The 15,213-nt window shown below is 45.8% G+C and overlaps 1 protein-coding gene across 10 annotated transcripts in view; it reads right to left on the bottom strand.

Annotated features, from left to right (window-relative positions):
- Nucleotides 1-15,213, bottom strand: part of TANC2 (tetratricopeptide repeat, ankyrin repeat and coiled-coil containing 2) — a 336,817-nt gene that overhangs the window by 262,086 nt on the left and 59,518 nt on the right. For 3 of the 10 annotated variants that reach the window (XM_054224161.1, XM_054224168.1, XM_054224170.1), the window contains exon 1: nt 2,403-2,657. The exons of 2 other annotated variants lie outside the window; for them this stretch is intronic. The gene's annotated coding sequence lies outside the window, so the exon portion shown is untranslated. Of the gene's footprint in view, nt 1-2,402; nt 2,659-3,717; nt 3,786-7,376; nt 7,497-7,612; nt 7,712-15,213 lie in introns of those variants that run through there. 5 more of the 10 variants (XM_054224164.1, XM_054224162.1, XM_054224169.1 and 2 more) reach the window with 3 other exon arrangements.

Here is a 15,213-nt window from a genome sequence, read left to right as displayed (position 1 = left end):
CACAAGCAAACCAAAGAAGGCCTTGCAGATAAAGTGTTCTTCTGGAAGTGTAAGTATAAATGAAAACCTGCGGAACTCAGTGTACAGAGTGCATAATACTGTACATGATGCAGAGTTGGGCTTTACACAATTTGCATTTATGGACAGTAATATTAATAAATGAAAATTTACAAGCAGAAAGTTAGGCATGCTCATCTGTGATGTTGCATTAAAAAGTAAATCTTTTAAAAATTCACTGCAAATAACGGGATTTCTCATCATCAACATATATATCACTTGTATTATAAAGGTTTAATTGAAAGCAAATTTAGCGTATGTAACCTAAAATGTTAAAAAGTAATTGTTAGGTACCTTGGAAGACATATTTTTGTTCATAATGTGTATTTTAATTTAAAAGACATGAGCACACATAGCATCATGGGAAAAACAGTAGAAAAAGACAGAAATCTGAGAACAAGACAGAAACTGCTACAACACAATCAATATTGATAAGGAGTTTATTCTAGAAAATTATATTCGTCATCCAGTTACACTGAATATGTAACTAGTAATTCACATTGTAATTACCAGTCTAAATCTGCATGCGAGAATGCTTCAATATTCTATGACCGCAGTCCAGATGCAAACAAGATACGGCCCTACCTCTCCTCTCCACTCAAATGAAATTGGTGGTAAGTTTGGAGTACACACAGCCTTTTGCATTTATGATGCACTTAGCAAGAGTCACTACGAAGAAGAAGCACAACTCTAAATAGTTTGTTTATTTTTTAGAAGCCCCAGTCATAATGGCCACAGACCTCAAATGGTTTAAGACAGGCTTTGCTTTAAGCACTACTGCTATTTTTCCCCCACGATAGTTTGTTTGCAGAGCCAAAAAATGGGATTTTGATTATGGCAAGTAGCAATATATTGTAATTTCATAATTCGATTGCACATTCATCATACATTTTCTAGATAAACATATGTCTACACAAAGTATCCATGATCTAAGGTGTCTCTCACCACTACAGTAAAGAAAGCCTCGACTGTCGCCAGCAAATTCTCTTCAATGTATTTTCGCCAAAACGCACTTATTTCACTAGCTCCTTTTTTTTCTGTTTAATTCAGACATTAGGAATGGATGTTTTCAGTTGCAGGTTTGGTATTTTAAGTTTTGAGGATTAACTAAGAAAAACAGACAACACCCAACCTTTAGCATTTTGAAGAAATCATTCCAAGCTCCAACCTGAGAAACGCTGCAAGCAGGGTTTCATGGCCATGTTGTTGTTCTCTATAGCACGTTCGCTGTATTTCTTCTTGCTCTTCTCCCAGTCCAACATTAATCTGCCTTCATTCAGTATACTGCAGCTATGCTACATTCCCCAGCAGCACTAATTAACCCTCAGCATTTGTTTAATTTCTCCAGATATTTCGTTTACCTTACGCTATTTCCACCTGTATAAAAAAAGCCTAAAATCCACATTGATGCATCCTTCTCTAAAACCAGCTTACTGCCTAACATACGCTCCTGAACTTCCCAACGCAAACAGGGATGAGAATCTGCCTTTTCCTTGCAAAACACACATCCAAGAGAAGCCGCCCGCCTCATCATCTCTCATATCTTTTTTACATTTTAGCCCCCAACAATGAGCCCACGCCTGTAATAGGAAGATTCTGTGTGTCATTAGACTCCACGCTCCTTACTCACCCCGCGGGAGGAAGAAGCGGGGGGGACGTTTCCCCACCTCGTTCCCCCCCCGCAGCAGCAGGGCGGTGTGTGTGTGCCTCACCTGGGCGCTACCTGCGGCACAGCCCCTGTAAATAAGGGGCCATTCCGCGAGAAAAATTCCTCCTTATACCCACCCTTAAAGGAACTGAATCCTGCAGCAGGCGGTCTGCGCACCAAATACTCACTTACCTTTCGAGACCGCACGCCGCCCTTTTTAAAAAAAAAATAAAAAAAGATTAGGTGATTTCTGATGGAAAAAGATGGAATTTTTGGAACTCTACCTGCAGGCTGCTCGCACCCACCCCACCGTGCGCTCACCACCGCTCTCCCAAGTTTTATTAACGGAGGATCGCAGCCGGCCCCGGCCCGGCTCACCCGGGGGGTGCGGGCTGAGGGGGGGGGGGGGGGGGGGCGCGGGGAGCGGCCCCCCCCGCCATCACGGGCACGGGGGGCTGCGTCTGCCCCCCCAACCCACACCCGTGTGCGGCACCGCGCGGGGGGGAGGGGCGTGGCGGGGAGGGAGGGGGGGTCTCGCCGCGATTTCCAGTCAGACACCGCTACCCGCCGACATGTCGCCGGGCGTCGCCCCCTCACGGTCCCACCACCACCACCACCACCCCCCCCCCATCTGTCGCCGCGGGGGACGGACACACACACACACGGACGGAGGGGCACACACCCCACTAGCCCTTACCTGCGGCGGCGGCGCGGCGGGGCTCCCCGGCGGCCCGCGCCCACCTCACGGCGGCGGCTGCCGAGCGCGGGGCGCCTCCCTCTCACCACATCGCCGCCGGGGCGCGCGCGCGCCCGAAGGGGAGGGGACGGGGAGGGTGGGGGGCGGCGGGTCTCGCCCCTCCTCGGCGGCGCCGGCTCCGCCGCTCCCTCGCCGCCCGACCGCCACAGCGCCCGCCTCCTTCCTCCCTTTCCTTCCCTCGCCGCCCGCCCGCCGAGGCCTCCCCCGGGGAGCGGCGGCCCCCGCGCCTCTGCTCCTCGCCGCCGTCGCCGCCTCACGGCCGAGGGGAGGGAGGGGGGAGGGAAGGGGGCGGGCGGGGCGGGAGCGGCGCGCGCGCCCCCCGGGCGGGCGGAGGGGGAAGGGAAGAGCGCGCGCCCCCGGGCTCCCTCCCTCCCCGGCTGGGCGCTCGGAGGTGAGCGGCGCGCGAGGGGCGGGGCCGCTGGGTTATTCATGAGGGGGGCGTGGCTATGCAAAACGCGCGCGCGCGCGCCCTCTCCTCTCTCCGCCCGAGCGCAACCTGCGCCGAGGGGGGGGGCGGGGCGCTGCGCTCCCCTCCCGCGCGCTCCCCACCCCCCCTCCCCGCCGCCATAGCCGCCCGCCATCGGCCCCAGGCGGGAGGAAACTTTAACTCCCCCCGGTGGAGCGGAGGAGGGGGAGCGCTGCGGAGGGGCGGGCGGGCCCGGGCGGGTCCCTTCTGTGAGGTGGGAGGCGGCGGCGGCGCGGAGCCGCCCGGTGTGGGGGGGAGGCGGCGGGCGCGGGCCGCCGCTGCGAGGGAGCCGTTCCCCGCCGCGGGGCGGGATGGCCGAAAAGGTTCCCGTGGGGCGGGAACAGACCGTCAGCGGCTCCGGCTTCTGTCAGCGGCTGCGGCAGGGCCGAGGCGTCCAAAGGGCGATCGGCGGCTGAGCCGGTCCCTGCAGGTACCGCTCGGAGGGACCGGGCTGAGCCGAAGGCGGCTGTGGCGATCGCAAGCCGTGAGGCGATGGATGGCCACCACGGCCACCAGCCCCGCCGCCCGTGTGGGCCGAGCCGCTCCAGGCATCTCCCGAACGTGTGGGCGCATCGCCCTGCTCTGAAAACATCCCCCGCCGCCGCCTACTAGGGTGTTTTTTTTAAAAAAAGAGACTTCTGGGAATAATACCTGAAAACCAAAAGGTTTGGCTCATCCTCCCCTACAAGGGATCAGGCAGACAGCTGAAGACTAGGAGCAAGAGGAACACACAGGAAGAGAAAAGCTCTATTACCCGTTAAAGCTAACACAAACATTTATTTAAATTACCTAAATAGCTGAAGATACACATTGCAACTAGCGATCCAGTCGGCGTATCGGCACTGCTTAATTCTCCACTGTGAATGAAACATAACAGTGACGGAAATTTGGTTTTCTCATCAAACTCAAAATCAACGTTATTTTTGCACCAAAAAAAGTACACAGTAAACAGAATTTTGGTTTTATCTGGTTATTACCCTTTAAGAAAACTGATATTTAGGTCTTACTCAACAAAAGAATCTTTTTTTAGTCCAGTACAAAATGTTCCCTTTAATTAAATTAATTAAAAGTATCTACACTCCCTTGGGATGGATTTCTTGTTAAACCTGGGTGCAGATTACTCGCCCCCATCTAACCCTGGAATGGTTAAGAGCTTTACATCACATCTGCTCACAGTGCCAAATTAATGACCAAATAAATTAAGCAAGAGGGTAATCTTAATTTGTGAGTCAAGAAAATTACTTGGACAAAAAAATAAATTGCAATAGAAAGAATCCTACCTAGGAAGTGTTAATAAAAATTGGAGGTAGCCCTGTTTTGGTTTTTATGTGTGTTTGTTAGCAGAGCTGATAAACGAGATGCCAAGTTTCTGGAATTAAGCTTGGATCAGAGTGAGCGAGCGTATGTCATCCATATCATCTATCACTGCAGTCCTCGGGTTTTGCTTTCGTAGGAGACTGGCATCACACAAACCAGTGCAACAAGCACTTAAAAAACAACAAAAAAACCACAGTAGGGAAATCTTCCGGAAATATTCTAATCTAAATCTGTAGCCTCCTGTCTCTTTCATTACTTCCAGCAGAAGTGCTTTCTGTAATTGCTTATTTTCTGTTGCCCTTTAGTCTTTTTAAACGACATATACTGGAGGGGAACGCATAGCCAGAATACTTCCCATTTTCCCTTCAGCAACTTATTAGCATAGCAAATCACTGACTCTGTGCACAGTTACAGTACCAAGGAGGAATAATAGTTCCACCTACAAGAAAATATTCTCAGAACTGATGTCAACTGCTTTATATATGTGCCCATATCATTCCTAAGAAAAGAGATTTCAAGACATAGGTTTGTGAAAGAGAGGGAGGATCTGACGCTCCCAGTACAGAGCGGAGAAGTCAAAGGGAATGAGATAATGGCGAAAGACCAGCTTCCGAATAGGAAAAGAGGAGCCGCAATGTCTAAATATTGTTCAGCCTGGAGAAGAGAAGGCCCCAGGGAGACCATATAGCGGCCTTCCAGTACCTAAAGGGGGCCTACGAGAAAGCTGGAGAGGGACTTTTTACAGGGGCAGGTAGTGATAGGACGAGAGGTAATGGCTTCGAACTGGAAGAGGGGAGATTTAGATGAGATCTCGGGAAGAAAATTTTCACTCTGAGGGTGGTGAGCCCTTGGCCCAGGTTGCCCAGAGAAGCTGTGGCTGCCCCATCCCTGGAGGGGTTCAAGGCCAGGTTGGACGGGGCTTGGAGCAACCTGGGCTGGTGGGAGGTGTCCCTGCCCAGGGCAGGGGGTTGGAAATAGAGATGGTCTTTAAGGTCCCTTCCAACCCAAACCATTCTGTGATTCTATGATTTAGTCATTTACATCCAATCCAGAACTTGTGTCAGTCACCTGTGAGAAGACCACAGCAATGGCACAAGGTCTGTGTCCCACCCTGCCCTGTTTGGCCATGGCCAAAAGCAGGTCCTTCAGCACAGGCAGGTGCCTAGAAAAGGTTCCCCCAAGTAGAAAGGTCTCCCAAGTCCTGTGGCAGCCGACAACATCTGCGGCTTTAGAACGTCCCGAGGCACATGTGATCCCTAAGTCTTAACACGACACAGCAGGCTCTGCGCACAGCGTACCAATATAAACTGGCGCCTCCTGCGTGACACCCCAGGTAGGCAAGGGACGACTTGGGTTTGAAGTCCCTGCCAATGACAGCCTCCCCTGCCTTCTGCAAGGAGCCAGATCCTGCTGGAACATAAGGGGCGTGCTCTGAATTCTGGTTGGGACGCACAGGCAGGCGTCGTTCCTGGATCCCAGCTGTTCAGGCTTTGGTACAAATACAGCACCAAACTGCCCAGACCTATAAGGCTGGGCTGGTCTGTGCCTATGCAGAAGCACAAGTATAAGTATTTCAAAAATATCAACACAAATCACCTACAGCATTTAAAATCTTCAAATATTAGTTAAGGGCTGAGTTCTCAGGGTCACCATTTGGTCCAGAAATCCAATCCAAGTTCCATTTTGGTCACATCCACACCTTATTACGTCCAACCCCTTAGCGTTAGAACCACTCGTTCAAACATCTCTTTGGTGAACTAGAGAGCCAAAAAATTCACATAAAACCTCAATCAGTTCTTTATGTTTTCTGTGTTTGTACTGCAAGCTGACATGAAGTTTGCACAACAGCAAAGAAAAAAATTTGGTTGTAATAAACAAGATGTTGTCTCTTAAATAGCCACAATCCCTACAGGAAGATATAAAAACATTTGGCTTTTTAAATCATATATACCATCAGATCATCTCCTTGATGGATTCTATGAAGTGTGACCATATAAAAAATAAATATTGCTTACAATATTGGTTATCTAAGAAATATATGCCTGTGGAGAAAATATTCTCGTATAATCCTGTAAATGTGAGATACTAATTTTCTTCACACTTCAGCAGTCTAAAAGAACACAGGGTCTGCCATCCCTTCAGTAAGTAATGAAAGGCATATCTATTTGTGTAGCCCGGGGAGTTTTGAAATAGATTTGGGTTTTTTGCAGAAGGAAAGGGAGATTTCTGTTTTGCTGGCTGTTTAATAATTTTTGCAATTTTTGGCAAGAGCACCTTGAGCTGTGGATAACTGACTCTAGTTTGTCTGAATCTAAATAAATGTGTGCTTTATGACCCATCTACCACCAGGGTTGCATTTAAATGCCAGCATTACCCTTCATCTGCGCAACGGCTCAAACTGGGGCTTGCTAACAGAACTTTAGAGAAGAAATGAGCAAGAGGGTGAGTAAAACCAGCTTTATTTTCCTGTATACACCTGTTTTGAAGTAAGACGACCAGGCAACATGAAAGGAACTGCATTTTGGGAATCTCAGAATTAATACCCAGGTTCTGGTTCTTTCAGTATTCGAAGCCAACAGAGACAAAACTTTTTGAGCTTCCAGAGCTGTCTCCTCAGAAATATGTATAACCAAGCCCCCAGACTCCCTTTGACACTGAGAAAAAGAATGTTAAAGGCTATGTAGAAACAAAGGGCCGGTGACATCTGCCACAGTGTATCAAACCTACATCAAACGGTCCTGCCTGTAACAGGAAGCAACTCGCAGCCATTCCCATTTCCCTTTGCAGCAGATGGAAGTGCAGGGGAAAAAAAAAAAAAAAAGCCAGAGTCTTAGATGAAGGTAAAAGGCGCTTGGCCAAGAGATGATGAGCCTTGCGCCGTGCACCCAAGGTCTGTCAGAACGGGAGACTACTGACCTCCAGAAGGATTTAATTCCGTGTGATCAGAGCCCCTTTGCAGAAGGTCTTGCCCACTGACCTCACAAAATTTTCAGCGAGAGCAACAGTGCAACAAATGACATTGTGAAAGAAGGGTGTTAGACGAGATGTTAGAGCCTTGTTTGGGTAGCAGCGAGCAGAGTGCTTTTCAGTAAGATGATCGTGTCCCTTGTCTGCCCGGTGTTTACTCCTACCCTAAAACTTTTCAAATGCTGCCTGATGCTTTCTCATGTTTTCTTTTTCCAAATAGGTAGCTGAGTGAGAGTCCTTAATCCACCAACCAGATGCACACGCCTCAGTCCAGAATCCTGTGTCTAACAGAAAACACCCATTATTCAGAGAAGAACATCATATGTCAAACTGTAATTGCAGTTTTGAAAGAGAGGACATATTTATGCGGCTCATAATTTGGCAACAATACCAATCTCACCATTTCCCTCTTGAGAGGCGCTACAGGAGCTTTCATGACTGCATGCGATCAAGATAACACCTCGCCGAAATAACGCACCTCTGGCACACTGGGGTTCACCTATCAGAGAGGAAACAGCACTCAGTTGTAAACAAAGAAAAATCTTCATAATTGTGCCTTCTGCTTTGTTAATGTTACAGAACTAGTAGGCTCTTTCTAGACAAAAGATAGCAGAATTTGGATATGCGCTAGACCAAACTAGAGTACCAGCTTTGGGTATTTCCCCATTCAATTCTGCCAGGACCAACTTAGCTGCGTTTTTAAGAGTTCACAAGATCTCTGTTAATGACTGCAGATGGCAATCAGACAAACGTTCATTTGGGGTAGGAAAAGCTGCACGCCATTTTCTCCAGCTTTGGCACAGCTATTTATAGGCTGTGTTCAGTGGCTACTGTACCAATTCTGCATTACATGTGATGTTTATGGTCCTGAATAAAGATAAAGATACACTGAGAGCAGCTGAAAACTGCATTTCCAGTTTGTCTGTGTCCATTCATTAAAATTCCAGCACATTATCCTTTGTAATTTATGTTCCAGCATTCTGGAAGGATACTATATATGGACTGGTACTTTGCCGTGATGGTCTCAAGACAGAGGCAGGACAAGACTCACTGGCAGACCAAATAGTATAGTTGGAAAAAAACATTAGAAAAGCTTTTCTGTTTTTTAACCCTTTGCTACTTCTGCAGAGTTCAGACAAAGTTTGCTCTTAAAGGAGTTGTGCACCCCAAAAAACTTGCCTCGCAGTTTCAATTACTGCAATCAGTTTAAGAAAAGACATTACTTCTACTAATAAGTCTTGTCCAAACTGAAGTGCCAGAAAAAGACAACCAGTTTCTGTGTTACTTTCTGCCTACCCCGCCTATCCTCTTATCCCCTGAGAGAATAAGAAAATTTGCATCTTTAGCCTAAAGAAAAGACGATGACAGCAACCTTCATGTATGCACAGGTCAACAGGAGACGCAAGGAAGCGTTGGTTCTCCATGACTGCAGTGAACAGGACAAGGGCTTAAAATGCAGCAAGGATGATTCTGATTGGAAATTAGGACTAATTTTCTAATTGCAAGGATGGTTAAGCATTGAAACGGACTGCATGTAAAGACTGTGATGTCGCCAGCCACGGAGACCTGTAAGAACCGTAAGCATTTGTCATAAATAAAATAGATAGAGCTGGGCCTGATTTTGGGCAGTGGGGTAGTGACTTGGAGATCCCGTGTGAAATTCACAGCAGGCCTATGAAACCAGATGCAACGTAGGAATTGGAGCAGCAGCATTTTGCACAAGGCCTGCTGCAAATTACTATTTTCTAGATCAGCACGTCTTAAGATTTTCAGGCATATGGAAAATTATTAACTCTAAAAATTTCTCCCAGCTGATCATGAATCTTGTCATTAAAACATAGAACTTGGGACACTGTAAGGTTGATGTAAATGATACATGTTCTTTTGCGCATGTGTTGAATTGAAAAAATTTGCCACAGACACCCAAGGTATCCATAAGAAAGATAAACATTGCTCATCTTCACAACCAGACTTGGGAAATCTTCAGAAAAATACCAGTTCTAAAGCAGTGATAAGTACTTTACAAGTCAACAAAATAAGTAAGGCTACTTAAAGTAAAACTGTCAGAAATTCGATATGTTGCTTTAATAACCTGTATTTTAAAGAGTTCAATTTTAGTTATAGTCTTTTTTATGAAAGGAAACAGCTTTGCTTCACTCAATTTGTTTCTGTCAACTATACTGTAACTCTTAGCAGTGATGGAATAAATGATATTTAGTGAAACTGCTAAAACAGTCCCATGTATTGCATTAACCCCTAGCAGTGCTAACAGAACACGACAGATTCTTTTCCAGCAGAGCATGTCTCCTGTGCAACTTGTACAATAAATCGGTGTAGATTTTTTTTTTTTATTATTATTATTGCTTGCCTACACCAAAATCCAAAGCACTGTATGAGAGCGCTGGTCTGAGCAGTTATTTTGTGAACCGAACAGCGACACCAATGCAGGGGTAAAGCACAGTAACTTTTTCTGGACGTAACAGCACTGAAATGGTTCCTTCCTCGTATTTCTGGGTTTTAGTTTATGATACTGAACCCACTGAAATCAGTCAGGGTTCTCCCACCGCCTTCACTGGGGAAAGACCTGACCTTTAGCGGTTGGTTTAGATGGAGCTGATGATCTCAACTAAGATCTAGCCAAGCATCCAGGTCCACAGGGTTTCGAGATCCCTCGGCTCCCACTGAAATGAGTCACAGTGACAGAAACCGCCACATTTTGCAGAAGTGAATCTCACAGCAGGAGGTGTGGAAATGCCTCTCGTCTGACAATTGCTCCAAGTCAAACCACCATAAAGAGTGAAGAGGATGCCTCCATCCAGCGTTCAGACACAATACCTGCTGAATTGTGTGTGAGAATAGTTTAAATGCATTATTCCTATCTCTAGTAGGATCTTCCAACTCTGATACACTATCCCAAAAGGGCGTCGTTATCATGAACCACAGCAAAGCTCCAAATCCTTTTTTCATGACATTCCTAAACTGTTTGCTCCACCCCAATTCATTTTAGGAAACTGATAAGACAGCTGTGAAAATACACCATGTAAAGCACTCTCATATTACAAACCAGCTGGCAGAATTTGCACTTTTTTTTTTTCTCCCAAGGGAAAAAAGATTGTTGTTTATTCCCCTTTTCAAAAGGCACATGAACCAAAATGTAACCTTCTCTTCATTAACCCAACGGGTATCGTTAAGTAGGTGTGTACCGATAGAACATTTTGGCTTGCAATCATCAGCAAAGCAGCTGCCCCCGAAACATGTGTGGGCTATCCTCAAAAGGTTTTCTTATTATGAAAGGGGGTGTGGGTTTTTCCTTTCATGAAAACGCTCATCATTTTCACTGTTCCTCTTCAGTGTCTACTGTAACCATTACTGCATTTCTCATTTGACAGCTTTCTGTCGTCAGCTGATAGCTACAAAGGTCTGCAAAGCTTGTGTGTTCACCCCGGTCCAGCGTTGGTAACACTTATTGGCAAATTTTTTTCTGAAACACGTATCTTAAAGGCAAGAACATGATCAAGATGCATCTTGCTTGGCCTGTTATGCTGCGTTCTGTTTGTACACCCTCCCTACAGTCCTTCCCGGCTGCTCTGTTATTTTTCTGAAACTTTTTTCTTACGCTTTCCTGAACTGCTGTTGTGTGCCATCAAGCTGTTGTTGTTTTACACCCTAGAGATGCTCGCAGTTCAGTGACAGATCCCTCTGCTAGAGATGTTAGCACTCTGTGATGCGGCACAGGAATCCGACTCTCCGGGATAAATGACACTATAGACATACTTGAGCTGAATTTACAAAGTGAAAAATGATGCTTTGATGCTGCAATTCCTTTTTAACGGTTTCCTCACTGCAGTTGATCCCAGCTGTCTGCTAGCAGTTATTATCCCAACCCTCGCCTCGTTCTCATCTCTTGTTTTTGCACCGAGACTTAGCAGCAGCCCACACACGAGAGAGTCACGTCTTCCTCTCAGGCCAGATGTGATGCCCACAGCCGAGACCCACAACTGAGAAACAAAGTTTGGTAATGGACTTACAACTTAACCAGGCAACCCCCCCAGAGAGCTACAGATCACTTCTGCTACCACCAGACTCGCTGTGTGCATGCTCCTGGCAAAGGATCCCAGGAATATCTCTCCAAATTATCTGCATTAAAATGCATCTGCATCCTGGGATGGGCAGGAAGGGAAGGGCTCTCTGCCACAGCTTTCAGTCCCTTTCAGTACTATTTTAGCCAAAAGCTGAGCGAGTGAGTGAAATGTTCACCTAAAGTAAATGTATCCCTTAGGATGCAAAAAAATATGGAATGTAGTTTCTACATGACCGTTGTCATCTTGCAGGGATCCTGAGAAAAGGGAATTTGGGGGCTGGGTACTCAACTGGAAGATGTAACAGAGGTGCTCTGCTGCTTTGTCCCTAGGAAGGAGTTCCACGTGTAAATTCCTCTGGGAATATTATTGCTTTCCTCAGCATCCCATCCTAGTTGCTTTTGAAATCTACAAAGGATTGTAAGTGAACGGAACCAATGAGAGCGTGGCTGTGTGGATCGTGCCTCTCTGAAGCCTTCCTGTGGGTTTCTTCTCTGAAAGAGGGTGATTTGATAGAACAAACCACTGTATGCAACCAAGTACTGCCCGAGTGCTCCAGAATGAGCTGGAGCCTGGGTAATTCAGAACGCCACTCGAGCCCTACAATGCCTGCCTATAGCTTTCTCATGCCATTTTTTCCATTATGAATATCTGTTGTGTAACATCAGACACTTTGCAGTTAATTTTTTTAAGGTAAGACATATTTGAACAGAATCAAAAATAAGCAAGAGCTAAAATATCTGCAGTGCTGGGGCTGTGCCAAACACCCACAGATTCTGTACCCTGTACTCAAGTCTTGTCAAGTAGCTCAGCACATCTTTATTCTAATCATTTACTTTCATTTCATGCCTAACAGAGAATTGTCCTGATTACTCAAGCAAAGCACAGCAAGAAAAGTACAGAAAACATTTGGCCAGCTTTGGGCACTTGGTGCTGCTATCAGTATTCTAACCTCCACAACGCTCTTCGGTTGAAATATTTAGGTATATGTGCAATGACACACATGGCTCCTGACTCTTCTTCCACCAAGCCTTTTAAATAAGTAATCAGATAACTCTAAGCAGAGAGGCAGCAAGAACTGTCAGACGTTATAGCCTCACTTGTGCCACCGAGAAAGGCCAATGGTTAGTAATTCTTTCTGGCAACACAACTCAGTCTGACGTTTTCAACCCACAACCATTTAACGTCATCCTCATGACCATGGACACCAAGGCACTGCAGAAGATAACTAAGCAAGTGCTTTCACATGGACACGCTTTGCATGTCTGCATGGAGAGCACTAGGTTATGGGATAAAACGCTCCCCTCCACACAAAGAAAGGAGCACAGAGGAAACTGCCAGGCAGAGAACCCCTCCAGTGAGCTAATCGGAGAACAGAGCACCCAGACCTGCTCCTCCCAGCGCTACTGGCTGCACCTGGGAAAAGGGAGCTCCAGCAGCCTGGGCTATCCGGCTAGTGGATTTGGCCACCCCCTAACGGGCACCAGCCTCTACAGACAGGTCCATGCAGCAATCTACTTACAGGGCATTTCTCAAGGGACCAGCATCACCAGTGGAACATTTCTGAAGTCTTTATAAAAAGAATTCAAAGAATCACTGCTCTAATCAGAACGGGCATAGAGTGTGAGGAGACCCTGTCTAATGAAATAAGGTTTTCAGGAAACTTAAACATTAACAAATGCTTGTGTGTTGTGAGGAACTGAAGTCGCTACTTTATTCATGTTATAAAAAAAAATGAGTGATTCACCAGTAATCTGCACGCCATTTCCAAGCACATAAAAGAAAAAAAAAACGAAAAACACAATACCTCCAACACAGTTCTGTGATCAAGGACGATCAGTGTACCTATGACAAGTGTCGTCACTACACTGGGTGTTCTGAAGGCATTTGAAAGTAAGTACTCTGGCAGAGCCAGGATGGTAGTATGAAGGGAAAAAAAAGAAAAAAGAAAAAAAAGATGGCAAAAGGAAAAGAAAAAAAAGGCGGCAACGCTCCCCACCTAAAACACCATAAACAATGACAACACTATTTGATCGCTCTCACCGCAGCCGCGGGGACACCTCCTATGATATCAGTTGGACCTGATGCAGCTGAAGCTGTTTTTTTTCCCTAGGAACTTCCTAAAAATCTCTCTGCTGCAATAAAACACTCAACTCATGACAATATGGTAATGCAATACCCATTATACAATGCCTTCAATACACTGTGGCCTAAGCAACTTTGCCCAAAGATACCATCATAAGCTAAAGGAAAGAGACCGGCTGCTCTAGAAAGAGTGAATTAATGCCAGCCAGGTTTTCTCCTCTCCTGTGAAAGGGCATGCTGCAAACTCCTTCCCTCGAGGAGGCTCTGCAAGTGGAGTTGCTGTTTGTATGCATTCCAATTTGGAATTAAGAATGTTTCTGTACTCACTCACCATCGCAGAAGGTCATATTTTTTCCACCTCTTCTTTTGGTGCAAAAATCAAAAACTCAACAACAACAGCCCCCCACAAGAAACATCAGACAACTTCTTGCCTGAATTCACTTCTTTCTTTTATAAATTTGTACTGTTGAATAATTTGTCCTATTTAAGAAAGATTTTTGAATAATTATTCCTATTTAAGAAAGATTTTAGGAGCAGATATAGGAAGACAGACTTAAGTCTTAAGTCTTTTAAGAAAGAAAGAATTAACTAGTCAAAGCAGCACAGCCCAAATGACAGCAACAACACAGATACAAAGGAGAAGCCAACTTTTTCAGAAGTCTTCAGTATTTACCCTTTTAGTTAATGTCAACACGGTACGTAGATTTTTTTTTCCCCAGAGGGGAAGAGGTAAGAATGAATCTTGAGAACGTAGGTAGAAGACCAGGAGGGTACAGAGATCTGTAGGGCAGGGCTAACACACGTACGCTCTACAGGTTTATAAAGACAGACTGCATGCACGCAGTATTGTCAAGAGTTTGCTTTGATTTTAAAGCCCGTACACTAGGACACTTCTCCAGAGGTGCAAAAACGCTCATCCCACAGCATTCTGGCCTCAAATTTAGGAGGTATTTTTCAAATAGGACTTATTCTGGCCTCAAATATAGGAGGTATTTTTCAACTAGAATCATAGAATCATAGGACTTGATGAAAATAGGACTTGAATACTGAGAATCGCACTAAATGACATGAGGAAAAAACAGGGTATAGCACAGAGGCAGTTCAGCAGAGCATAGAGACATGGTGAAAGTCAGTTTTAAGCACACAGAGATGAAAATAATCCAAGGGAACAATTCCTTTTCCACCAAGGAACCTCTTTGTATGCAAACTGAAAAGATAACATCTTTTCTTTATGACTTGCAGAATAAAGACACTTCCCTTGACTAGGCAATGTGCGAAGAGAGAACAAACGTCATTTCTTCATCTGGAGCTCAAACAGACGAGAAACACCACTGACTAGTTTGTTCCAGTCAGAATCAGGAGAAAGACAGTAAAAAACCAGCTGGTTTTCCTTTAGATTCACTTTGCCCACACTCCAGATTACGCTCACTTTTATAGGAGACAGAGATCATTCACGCTCTTCTGTTGAATGAAAACCAGCTGCCAGGCCGCTGGTATCAAGGAGAGGCGATCCGTCTGATTTGTTACTACAAGCATCCGTGATTAGGGCGCACAGGGAGTGCTGACTGTACCAAACCAAAAAACACTACAAGAATATGGTCAGCTCGAAGGTGGAGACTGGAACAAGGAGAAAGGCAAGACTAAGGCAAGGTCAAACAGGAAATTTATGAACTACCCGTGTTAGGGAAATGCTGAGGACTCCTGTCGCTCCAGAGCAGCAAGACCAGTGGCTGATAAAGGTCACCCTGAATTGGTCATGGTGACTCTTTACATCCAGAGATCTGAGAGTATAACCCCACTGTAACACTAATGCCCTTCTATGGACAGTACTTAAGTT

Source organism: Rissa tridactyla, chromosome 19 (genome assembly GCF_028500815.1).
Source record: "Rissa tridactyla isolate bRisTri1 chromosome 19, bRisTri1.patW.cur.20221130, whole genome shotgun sequence".
Taxonomy (NCBI): Eukaryota; Metazoa; Chordata; class Aves; order Charadriiformes; family Laridae; genus Rissa; species Rissa tridactyla.
Note: the sequence above shows the minus strand (reverse complement) of the source record. Positions and strands in the feature narration are given on the sequence as shown.